The sequence below is a fragment of the Triticum urartu genome, chromosome 3 (assembly GCF_003073215.2).
Source record: "Triticum urartu cultivar G1812 chromosome 3, Tu2.1, whole genome shotgun sequence".
Taxonomy (NCBI): domain Eukaryota; kingdom Viridiplantae; phylum Streptophyta; class Magnoliopsida; order Poales; family Poaceae; genus Triticum; species Triticum urartu.
The window spans coordinates 406,015,519-406,028,794 of record NC_053024.1 but is presented as its reverse complement, the minus strand read 5'-3'; positions in this window follow the sequence as shown (position 1 = coordinate 406,028,794).

Below are 13,276 nucleotides of genomic sequence, written 5' to 3'. Positions count from 1 at the left end.
TTCGAGGTCTCTGCGTGGAGGCGAGCCCTCTCTTTTTTTCCGCAGCCTTGGTTGCCGCTCCCTTGTTACGAGTAGTTCTCAACCTAGAGCTCTGCTGACCGGCCATGGCAACGACGGACGAAGAAGAAGCACTTATGAGGAGGAAAGGTAGAGTGATTTTCGGTTAGGTAGTTCCCCTTTTTATAACCAAAGTACTAGCACTAGTACTAATACCTGCATAGTGGGAACACGTTCTGGTTTTGTACATACTACTAGTAGGTGTGAGCAGGCTTTCGAATGTGATGGGAACAAGGTAAAGATTAATTGATGGTTTTGGTTTTGAGGCCCGAAACGGCTCCCGATGAGTTTAGCGGAACATAAATTTCAAGTACTACTAAACTGCTCAAATGCGTAAATATTATGTTACTATCAAAAATTGGCACAAAATACGAAGGAGACCAATGGAAGTACTACTAGCAACCCACGATTTAACTACTCGCATGCGCGGAGTGGAGTAATAATGTCTTTCTTCCGCCCTCACGTCCACTGAATTTGCATGCGCTGTATTAATTGACCATCAATGAAGTGAACGACTTTACACGCGTCAAATTATCACATGGGGTGGATCTTGGTACAAAATTGCGTCCGCCCGTGTACCCGCATGTGCGTGCAAGGAATGAGTGCGTGCACATCTTCACTTCGTGCATGTACCACCAGTATGGCTCAGGGAGGACGAGTACATTCTTCTGGAACTAGCAGCACGTCACTGTGATCAATCCACGCAAGGAGGTCGTGACAACGCCTACACATGTGCCACGTGGCTTCATGAACTGTAAGAGAGATACTGTGTAGTGTTCCATTGGTATTCTAATTTACGTGTTTTGCACATACTCGAAGTACAAGTAAGGTACACGTGCATTGCACGCATCAGATTTTGCAACCAAATTATGAATAAATACCACACTATAGCATGTAAGCTCTGAGTCATATATGCCTGATGTAGCCCTTCGTTTAATTCTTATAGTTCATCTCATTCAAAATCAATTAGTTTTTATAAAAAAGCTAAGAACACGGGAATAGGAAAAACATGGGATTATAGTGGAATGTCGTCTTGAATCCTACAGAATTGTACGAGTGTTTGATTGTGCATAGAAAAAATGTAGAATTCTTTCAAATAGGTTTGAGTGGATGGGATGTTTCCTATGAAATCTAGTGCAAATGAATCATATGGAAAAATTCCTATGGTTTACAATCCTACGAATCAAACAACCAAGATAGCAAAAATTCCTAATGATTAGAATCCTCCAAAATTCCTTTGAGAATCCTTTGAATCAAATAAGCCCTTAATCTATTTTATGATTCATGGAATTGTGCGTTGTAAAGCATAAAGTAAAAACAAATAATGGCAATTCAACTAGGAAAAAGTTTGGGCAGTTATGATACGGAAGATTCTAGAACAAAAGAGAACCATTGTTGTTTTGAGGTTTGTGCATTATGCTTAAGTTCAACCATGGAGTCTGCTAGATTGTACATGTGGCAAAATCCGGTGGGGGGCTAGAAGATGGTGCGAGGGGCCGCGTGGAGGGAGACTATGAAGGAATGCACAAGTGCGAGATCGATGTTTAGAGAGAGAGAGAGGGCGAACACATGCGCTGATGCGTGCAGTGGCGGAGCCATGAAAAATAAATGAGCTAGGGGGCCAAGCATTGCTAATCCTTTACAAGGAGGGTTAATTCATGAACTTAAACCATTTTTAGCAGCAATTTTCTAATGATCACATTCATATTAGCCTTGATATATAGTGATGTTAGGGGGGAGGGGGCAGGGCCCTTACTGCCCCTGTCTTCGCCATTGTGCACGCGTCTGAGAGATGAAGCGGAAGGCATGGATGATGAGAGGGGGACGTTGGATACATAATTAATGTGGGTGTATTAGCTATATATGTTAGTCCTATATAGAGAGGTATAGATTGATCGATGTGGACGTGGGAAAGAGGGTGAGACCTCACTGGATATATCGATTGATCGGTTTGTGTGGAAAACTATGAAAGACCTAGCTATATACACACATACATAGAGGAACATCAATCGTTGTGCATGCAGCGTGAGAGATAAAGAATGCCCGATATGATGGAGAGGGGGATGTGTGTTGGTGTGTGCCTTCATGGGAGACCGACCTGAAGAAAAAGATTGCATGCGTGCGATGGATAATGCCGAGTGGTAGTGTGTGTGCATGCATGCATGAGAGAAGGTTAGTGGTACAATAATAAAGAGAAGACTACTGTGTGGGTGTAAAAGAATAGCTGAATAGGTGAGGTCACAATCAATGTAAACTTGAATTCAAATATTTGAATAAGAGATCCTGATGTTTGAAACCCATGCATGCATGAATATAACAGAGATCTGCACGGTGTGGTTTGGAAACGAGCATGTTGCAATGTATACACATTGAACAAGGTCAGACTGATTTGAATTTGAGATACCGATGGCAGACATCATTTGGCCACGTCGCATCCGTGCATGGACACATTATTCTAATTGGAGATGATGGGCGGCTTTTGCAACACATATCTATATCTATACCCCTATATATATATATATATATTTATATATTTTTTATATTGTGTGCGGGTAACTTTAACTTTGAAAGATGGTCGTTGGATGAGGTGAATCCGATGGTCCAAAGATGACAAATTTGAGCACTACTGGCCGTTGGATATCATCTAGATTCCACCAGATTTTGCCACATGTATAATCTAGAAGACTCCATGGTTGAACTTAAGCATAATGCACAAACATCAAAACACAAGCACTTCTTATTTGTTCTAGAATCTTCTGTATCAGAATTTCCCAAATGTTTTTCTACATGATTTGCCATTATTTGTTTTTACTTTATGTCTTATGACGCACAATTCCATGAATCTTAAAATAGATTAGCTTTCTTATAAAAACTAGATGATTTTGAATGAAATGAACTATAAGAATTAAACAAACATCTACATCATGCACATATGACTCAAATCTTGCATGCTATAATGTGGTATTTATTCATAATTTGGTTGCCAAATCTCATGCGTGCAATGCACGTGTACCTTACTCTAGTCTAAATGGTGTTTGTGTGTGTGTTGTGCGTGTTGAGGTGCAAATTGTCTTTTTTTGGGTACACGTTAAGATTGTTCTTCCGAAATTTCAAGCCGCGCCTTGTTAAGCCAAAAATTCAAGCTAGCGTCTCTGTCTATCGTGCCGGGAAACTCCCGCCTCTTCAACCCGCGCCTTGTTAGCCTGAAATATTTAAGATATATCTTTGTCTCGTTGTGCTCCGACAACTCCCTCCATCTCAACCCGCGCCTTGCTATTTTAAATTACAATGCGCGCGAAAACTCCCACCTCCTGTGAAATCCCGACACACGAAATGCCCATGGTACCCCTAAACCGAAAGAACCGCCTCAAATCGGTGGGGGTACTTTCGTAACTTACCCCACATTTCGGACAAGCGCGTCTCTAAGCCATGGTTCCCCACTACCATCCCATCCGCCCGCCCATTCGTACACCGAGGCCGCAAAAACCCGCAACGAAACCTCACACCCTGCTCCGTCCGCCACCCAGCCGGAGCCTCTTCTCCGACGATGTTGTCCACAGCAACACCTCGACATCCCTCATCCACCGTACCGGATGAGGATCCGTCGTCGATCTCATCGTCCTGCCGGTTCAGCCACACTGTCCTCCACCTCCAAGGAGCTGCCCCGACGTTCCCCTCGTCTTTCGCGCCACCTCCATTCCCACACTGCCGTCTTCACCTGCACCACCGGAAGAGCATCATCATCACCGTTTCCTCGGATGAAGCTGTAGCCTAATTGGCGCCACCAAAGAGGTTGTACACTAATCGCCGCATTTTCTTCTTGATTCGATCTCACGGTGCTGCCGGCGCTTGGTCCCGAGCCGACACGGCGCGGCTCCATCCACGGCGGCGTCGCCGGCCACTTCCTCCATGGCGTCGCTCCCTCGGCGGCGACGTCCACATCAGTAGGACCTGCTGCTGCTTTAGCTCTCGCTCACGCTGCTGCTCTGCTCTTGCTCTCGGCCCCCTGCCTGGTCTGCTCTTGCTATTGCTCTTGCTCGCGCTGCTGCTCTCGCTCTTGCTCTTGCTTGCGATGCTGCTTCGATTTAGCTACACTTCACTCTGATGCCGCCAGGGTGAAGGAAGAACCAGCCGCGGCGGGGAGGGGGGCTCGCCGGAGAGGTACCCCACTATCTATCTTAGGGTTCAGGATGGGGGCGGTGGTCGCCGGCGGTGGTGGGGCGTTGGCGGGGCGGTGGCGTGGGGATCGCCGGAGAAAAAGCTCGGCACGGGGGGGGCCTAGAGGGATGGCCGGGGGGGGGGGGGGCCGGCGGGGGGGGGTGTTTTGGGGGGGGGGGGGGCGGCGCACCGCCGGCCGCGGGCGGCGGGGGGGCTGCTGTTTGGCCGGCTCAGGGGGTGGAGGTTGAAGATGAACCGCAGGCCCTTGATTTCGTATCCAATGGCTGGAAAATCGACTGACCAGAGATGAAAAAGTCAGTCGACCGACGTGTAGCCTCACCTTGCTAGTGCGTTCAGTTTTGACAGCAAAATTCAGTTTCGACAGCAAAATTCAGTTTCGACAGTTAAGTTCAGTTTCGACAGTTAAATTCAGTTTCAACAGTTAAGTTCAGAGATGAGCGGCTGATGTATTTTACATCTAGCACTTTGTGTTTATGTATTTTACGTCATGTATTGGAGATGCTATTAGAATTCCACTCAGGTTAACGTTGTTTGTTGTCTCTCTTGTCCTGCTTCATCCTTGGCGTCGTACAACTCACCGGAGCTACTCCAACGATGAAACCCTCCATCATAGCGGAGCTGTACCTCGGGATCCATCTCCAGACGCCTAAGATCTTCTTCCCCTCCTCCGACAGCCAAGTCAGCCGGAGCATCCTCACCGGCCAACCCAATCACGCTAAGATCGACATGGCTTCGCCAAAGAGGTTGTACACTTGTTGCATCTCTTTTTTACTCTACATGTTATATATATTGTCCACTGAGCACTCGTAGTAATGGGAAATACAATTATTTTATCCTACTATATGACAAGAAGTGAGGTACCAGGCAACTTAGCTATCCGTGGTGGACACTATCTCTGCGCGTTTGTGCTGTGCATTTGTCGATGGGCCTGGGAGTTGAGCTAGTATGGCAGTGGCCTGGGTCCAAAGTAATAGAAGTAGCACAAAAACATTTTTTAGTGTAGGACTTTCCTTGCTCAAGCCTGCCTACTAGAATCACCAGTGCTTGAAAGGAAAAGTAAATGAAAAACATCGGAATTGGAAAGTTTCCTATGGTACTACTTTTCATGAATTTGGTGCAAAGGAATGGAGCAAAGGAAAACTGTAGGATTTGTTCCTTTAGTGTCTCCTTGAAAGAAAAACCATAGGAATTCTAATTTCCACTTCTCCTCATTTTCATATTCTTATTCATCAAGCACAAGATTAAGAGATAGTAGCATAATAGCATTATAACCGTACATTTTCTTATGGTTTGACTTAATCTCACCATGCTTTTTTGCATCCTGTGATCTTCCAATTGTTGGGAATCAAACACCCGGATTGGCAGAAATCCCGTGTTTTTAAATTCTCTGTTTTGCACGTGCATTCCTATCCTATTCCTGTCTATTTCCTATCCCTGCATTGTTAGAATCCTCAAATTCAAACAAGCCCTTAGTCAATTACTTCTGTTACAGATATGTGTCAAATAAAACCTTGTGTGGTTTGTCCTGCTCCTGCGGCGCTGTGTTCCACCCCAGCTCAGCTGCTCCAACGACGGAAGGGTTCACCACAGCAGGGATCCGCTCTCCAGACTGTCTTTGGCCGCCTCAGATCTTCTTCCCCGCCGCCGGCAGCCATGGCAACTGCATTACCATCATCAACTGAGCAGATGACCTTGAGGACTACACGGGTCCGCAAGAGAGGTCACACTCTTCTGTGTCTACTTACATTATGCGTCGCTTAATCTGATGACATGCTACATTATCATCGTGTTCACCTATTAGACTCCGAGCCAGGTCCAAACTAATGATGAAACTTGAGTTTTTAAATGGTTGTGGGGTACATATTGGGGCAGCAATCAGTACTATCTGTCTACTACCTGGTTAATCTCCGGTGTCTACTATGAGTTTCATGTTGGGTGCAAACAAACATTAAAGGAGCCATTATCTGTATTTTTTAACTAAAGCTATTATCTGCCTGCTATCATTGGTTTTGGGTCTATCCACAGTTTGCTACAATCACTCTGGATTTGTGCATGCACTCCTTACATAATCTCACTATGTTTTATTCCTATGCATGCCGGTTATTGTACACAATGGAACTGATCATGTAGAGCAAAAGAGACGAGCCTTGCGTGGCAATAAAATTTCATGCAGACGTCGTTCCATGGTGGGCGCAAAGGCAACCCCCCCTCCACCCATTTCGGATCGTAATCAAGAGGAAGATAACTGTTATGAGGGGGATTCAGAAGGAGAAGACCACTCCTATTTCCCATGAGGTCTTCGCTCTAACTTGGCATGCTGATGTTGGTAATATCATGCATATGGTGCCTTGCATTTCTTACTGTATACATTAAAGATGTCATCTGCTTAGTTTGGACATGCTTTGTGTCAATGCCATCTGTTTAGTTTCTTTATCGTATATGTGAATCATGCAATGCCATCTTGTCTAGCCAGGCATCATATATGTGAATTTTGCAAAGCCACCCTGGTTAGCCAGTCATCTTATATGTGAATTATATCATGCCAACATTTTTTATTACGTGTTAAATTTGTCAACAATTTTAGTACATTCAATTACTCTTCCTGTGCATCAGCCATTTGGCACGGTCACGGAAAAATCTGGAGTGGAAACAAGGTCTTCAGAGCAGACAATGCTATCTAACGAAGCGCATGTCTTGCTAGTTACCGATAGCTCCTCAGAGGAGGATTCAGAGACAGATGACCAGTCATATTTCCCCGCCTAGGTGCATGCCCTAACTTGGCAGGGTTATGTTGCTCATATCGTGCGTATGGTATCTTGCATTGCTATGTCATTTGCTTAGTTTAGACATGCTTTGTGTGAATGCCACCTGTTTAGTGTCTAATTACCATATATGTGAATTATGCAATGCCATCTTGTTGCAAGACATTATATATGTGAATTATGCAATGTTATCTTGTTGCAAGGCATTATGTATGTGAATTATGGAATGCCATGCTGTTTAGGCAAGCATCATATATGTGAATTATATCATGCCCTCCTTTTTTGTATTTCTCATTGCTTTTGTCGACAATGTTTGTATATTTAACTGCTCTTCCTGTGCATCAGCCATTTGAATTGGTGATGGAGAAATCTAGAGTGAAAACAAGGTGTTCAGAGCAGACAATACTGCCTGCTGAAGCAGATATCTTGCTGGTTACAGATAGCTCTTCAGAGGAGGATTCAGAGGCAGATGACCAGTCCTATTATCCCCCTGAGGTGTATGCTCAAACTTGGCAGGGTTATATTACTCATATAATGCATATGTTGTATTGCAATGCTTAGTTTTTACATCATATACACAATATTGAATGCCATCTCATTAGTTGACACATCATATATGCGATTGCCCTCTGCTCACTTCCTTAGTATATAAATCATATATTTGAATTATGCCATGCCATGATGTTTACATAGACAGCATGTATCTGAATTATGGCATGCCAACCCATTTTCTAAAGACATAATATAGTTATATCATCTCATCCTGTTTACATAGTCATCATATTTAAATTATGTCATTCTATCCGTGAATTATATCATGCCATCATGTTTCCATTGACGGCATGTTTGTGATTTATGGCATGCCAACCACTTTAATAGACACATCGTATAGTTATATCATGTCATCCTGTTTACATAGTCATCATATTTTGAAGTATGTCATTCTATCCTGTTTAGTTAGCCATCATACATGTGAAATTGTGTCATGCTATCATGTTTAATTAGCCATCATATATGTGAAATGATGTCCTGCTATTCTGTTTGCTTAGACAACATAAATGTGAATTATTTCATGCCCTGTTTTCTTCCCTACTATCCATTGCACCTGTCTCTCTTACCATGTCTATACATTCAATTACTTTTCTTGTTTATCAGCCATTTCAATTGGAGGGAGTGATGGCAGTATCTGTGGGAGTAAAAACATGGTCTTCAGAAAAGATCGTGCTACCTGTTGATGCAGATAGAACCACAGTTGTACTTGCCCAAGAACCAGCCCCACGACACATAACCCACACTCATGCAGATTGTACCCCTACACAGTTGGAAAGAGAACCAGCTACACCCCTTCTAACCCCAACCCCAGTAGATAGACACCCAGTTCCCGTTAACACAGCACCGTCTCCACCACAGAGAACCCAAACACGAGTAGTTAGTAAGGCAACTGAAGTGCCCATATCACGAGGACCACCACTCCGAACTCGAAGTCAACGCTTAAAGCAGAAGAAGAATTGTTCTCAGGTCAGGTTCTGTAGCTATGGTTCATACTACTTTGCTCTTGCATCACTGTATTTACTGATACCAACTAATTTCAAATTTGAAGGATGCAATTGAAACTCCAATGGCGCAACAGGTATGTTTTAAACCTATTTCTTCAACGTGTTTGGCTGTTTGCTGTTGTAACTTGCTCTATGTTGATTTCAGTTTCAATTGAAAAAACAGTTATGTTCTCATGCCATGCACATTACAAGTGTTGTTATTGCTGTGTAGTTTCCCACACTTATATTCTGTCTATGCTGCTTTGTCTTAAATAGATATGATTCGAACTATATCTATCTTGATTTGGCAACATAAACTAGAATGATATAGACCATACAGTGACCATACAACATAGATATATGTTTTTTTCATGTTATTATCCTGTCCACCTTACTACTGAACTGGTTTACCAAAATGAGTTTCATATACTACATTGTAAACCTAAGATGTGTTTGTTTGTTTCTCTTTTAGAACGCGGATAAAATATTGGAGAAGAGTCCCCTGTTATGCAATGGTAAAGGAAGTAATGCAGATAAGGTTGAAGATAGTGAGACATCCCAGTTGGTCTCCAAGAAAGCTGATAAAAACTATATTGAAGACACTGAGACAACCCCAAAGTCCTGTCTTGATGTAGTGTTCGAGTTAGTGGCTACCACTGCTGGCACCAGCTCTTCGAACTCATTGCCTGAATCAGTTCGGCTTCTTGAGTCTCAACTTCAAGTTGAAAGACATCGATCAGATGTTATGTGACAGGAAGCCGAAGGACTGAGGAAGTCCCTGCAGAATTCAGATGCATACTTTCTGGTGCAACAGCAAGCGTTGGAGGACTTAAGCGCCAAACAAGAGAAACTTAATAAGCTTGCTAAGCATCTTGCCAGCATTATGGGTACCCAGGAGATTGTTTCTTGAGCTCTTCTGAAGTGGTTTCAGTTCTGGACTTGTTTTGCTGTGGCATTTATATGCAGCTGTGTTCCCTATATTTGCACTGGTGGCGAACTTTGATGCCCAGTGGATGTAATATGTGTAATAGCCGTGATAGCCTAGTGTAAGTTGCTTGCTTATTTATTTCCTTGTTGTCTTGTTTATTTGTTTGCTTGTAGTCAGTGCAGTTCTTTTTCTACAGTTTGCGAGTGGCTGCAATAACCTATTTTTTAAAAGTAAGCCACAATAACCATGGGCTAATATTTACTGTAGGGACACTGGGCCTCCTATGGGCTGTAGAAACAGTGGGCCTTCTACGGGCCGTAGAAACAGTGGGTCTTCTATGGGCCATAGAAATAGTGGGCCTTCTATGGGCCGTAGAAACAATGGGCCTTCTACGGGCCGTATCATCAATGGGCCTTATACGGGCCATATGATTGATTGGCCAAACATGGGCCAAACAGACTGCATTCCGGCCGTAAACAGGCTATAGTTGGAATCGTCCATTCATGGGCCGACCATAACGGGCCATCGTTAATAGGCCGTATTTGATGATGCTATGAAAACGACCCAACGTATTAACGGACCACAAACGGGCCGACTGTAACCACGGGCTGAATTTGGCCCACAAGCAGAAAATGATAGTAACGGGCCGTAAGTAAACGAATGCTGGAAATGAGCCCAAGAATAAATGGGCTCTGAGAAGGCCGAAAGATAACATGGGCTGGAGACGGCCCAATGGAAAAACGGGCCATTAATGGGTATAAAGTGATACACTGTTCATTACGGGCCAGTTTCACCACGGGCCGTTAATGGGTGTAAAGTGATACACCGTTCATTATGGGCCAGTTTCAGCACGGGCCACTAATGGGCCAAGAGTTACAAAGGGCCTCATATGGGCCGAAAGACGTCATGGGCTATACATGGGCCAGAAGTGAAAACGGGCTGGAATCATATTGGACAGCCCAGATGACGCTACTGGGCCTAATTCGGATAGGGCATAACGGGCCTTGGGTTAGCGGCTGTAAATGGGCTATATGCGCACAGGTCGTTAACAGGCTTTCCATGGGCCGGCCCGCTAGCTTTTGACCAAGTCAAATGGGCCGGCCTTTTCACAGGAATGGGCCACTGTTGGGCCGTGCCACGTGTCGACGTATCATACGCGCCTTCTGTCCAGTGAGTGGATGATATCTGTCCCAACGATGAGCCGACACGTGTTTCCTCTAGCCAATGATGATTTCACACGTGGAAAATCCCCATTAGTCGGGGCTGTTAACGGGTTATCAGATCCAAAACCCGACCTGATAGCTTAACGGCATTCCGTTATGGTGGATGCCACGTGTCGGTCACCCTTGACGAAAGCACTTCTGTGACGCGCGATTTATTGTCATGGAAGTGGACACTTCCGTGATGATAATTTTGGTAATGTCATGGAACACTTCTACGACAGCATAGGTATGACTATCTTGATTTTGTCATAAATTTGTCATGGATGTACATGCATGACAAAAAAGCGACCTACTGTGACAAACACGTATCATCACGGAAGTGTATTTTTTGTAGTGGAGGCTGCCGTCGCCACAGAATAACAGGGGGTGTGGGTGAGTAGAGGGATGGCCTGGCCAGCGGTGGGAGTAGTAGGGGCGGTGAGGCCTCCGCCGCATCGCAGCCGGCCACAGGAGGCAGGAGCATGAGGCACGACCGGCGCTGGTTTGGGCGGCTGGAGCAAGAAGACCAGAGGTTGAAGAAGCACTACGGTCGTTGGATGGACATCGTACGGCCACTGGAGCTAGAATCGTGCATATTGACTAAGTTGACAAAGCCCTCCGTCCCCGTAAATTTAGTAGGCCCACAAGTCAGCCTGCCACTAAGGTGGGTCCCAGCTAGAAGGGGGGTATTCATTTTTTTGTGCGTAATAAGGAGGCACTTCTGGTGGGTCCAAGCTGACAGCAGGGGCAACATTTTTTTCACGAAATACAGTGGCCCGTTGGGTGGGTCCCAGCAGTCAGGGGAAAAAAAAATTTCACGATATACTAGTGGGCGTCTGGTGGGTCCCTGCTGTGAGGTGGAGGAATAATTATTTTCCGCGTAATAAGGAGGCACTTCCTTGCGGCTGCCGTGGACCCAGCTATCAGCCTCTCCACGTACAGTATTCTTCCGATGGAATTCGGTCGTTGACCACGCCGCGCCGATAGCACCACGGCGGTGGATGACGGTGAGGCCTAGGAAGGGGACTACGCGGAGCCGGGGAAGACGCAGGAGTGGATGCCCACGCGGAGGGGAGTACGAGGGTTCACTGGTTCGGCTGCGCTGCCGTCGCTGCAGAATAACAAGGGGTGTGGGTGAGTGGAGTGGAGGGATGGCCTGGCCAGTGGTGGGAGTAGTATGGGGGCGTTGAGGCCTCCACGGCAGCACCGTCGGCCACGGGAGGGAGGAGCAGGCGGCATGACCGGCGCTGCTTTGGGCGGCTGGAGCAAGAAGACCAGAGGTTGAAGAAGCACTACGGCCGTTGGATGGACATCGTACGGTAAGTCGAGCTAGAATCATGCATATTGACTAAGTTGACAAAGCCCTTTGTCCCCGTCAACTTAGGAGGCCCACTATACTGGGTCCCAGCTAGCAGGGGGAGTATTCATTTTTTGTGCATAATAAAGAGGCACTTCCTTGCGTGCGAAGATATAGCTGGTGGGTCTGAGCTGTCAGCGGCGGTAACCTTTTTTTCACGTAATACAGAGGCCGTTTCGGTGGGTCCTAGATGTCAGGTGGAGGAAATCATTATTTTTGCGTGTCATAAGGAGGCATTTCCTTGCGTGCAGCCGTGGACCCAGCTATCAGCCTCTCCAAGTACCGTCCACTTCAGATGCATGTCGGTCGTTGACCATGCTGACCACGCCACGCCGAGAGCACCAGGGCGGTGGACGACGGCGAGGCCTAGGAAGGGAACGACATGGAGGCAGGGAAGACTCGGCCGTTGTTTTTGTTTCCCACATGGAGGGGAGTACGACTGTACGAGGGTTTACTGGTTTAAATGCCGTCGCCGAAGAATAATAGCAGGTGTGGGTGAGTAGAGGGATGGCTAGGCCAGCGATGGGAGTATGATGGGGCGGTGAGGCCTGCGCGACAGCACAGCCGGCCGCGGGGAGGAGGGAGCAGGAAGTCCTGCCGGTGCTTGTTTGAGTGGCTAGAGCAGGAAGAGTAGAGATTGAAGAAGCACGACGGCCGTTGGATGGACATCCAACAATCTACAGGCCATCTGTGGAAAGCCTCAAATCTGTGGAAAACAGCATACAACCCATCTGCCATTATTTCAAAAATAATTTACAGCCCATTTGCTAATTCTTACGGGTTTTTTTGGAGCCCATATTCTTTATGTTAGCATTACAGCCTATGTTGTGGCCACGGTTAAAAAATTATACGAAATTTTGCATATGTCGGTGCGGTCTGAACTGTTTTTAATCCCAAAATTTCGATGTCACATTCAGACTAATTTTAAAAATAAATGCATATCAATATAAAATCCAATAAATTATCCACGCATAAAAATCAATGCAATTTAAAATCTCGAAATGAAAAAAAGATATTTGAAAATAATTGCCGGTTTGATGTGTTTTCAAAATGTACATCCCATTTCTCATTACTGATAGGCCATTTTCTTGGACAGCCGAATGAAGCACTCCTCGTCTTGAAAGATTTGCAGCCCAGCAGGCCTGATAAAGCGACTTACTTGACAAATCACAAAAGAACTAGGCTAGCCATTTTTAGAAAGAAAAAAAAACTACTTGGCTGGTCTGTGGTAAACATAAAAGAAAAGGTTGTCTAGA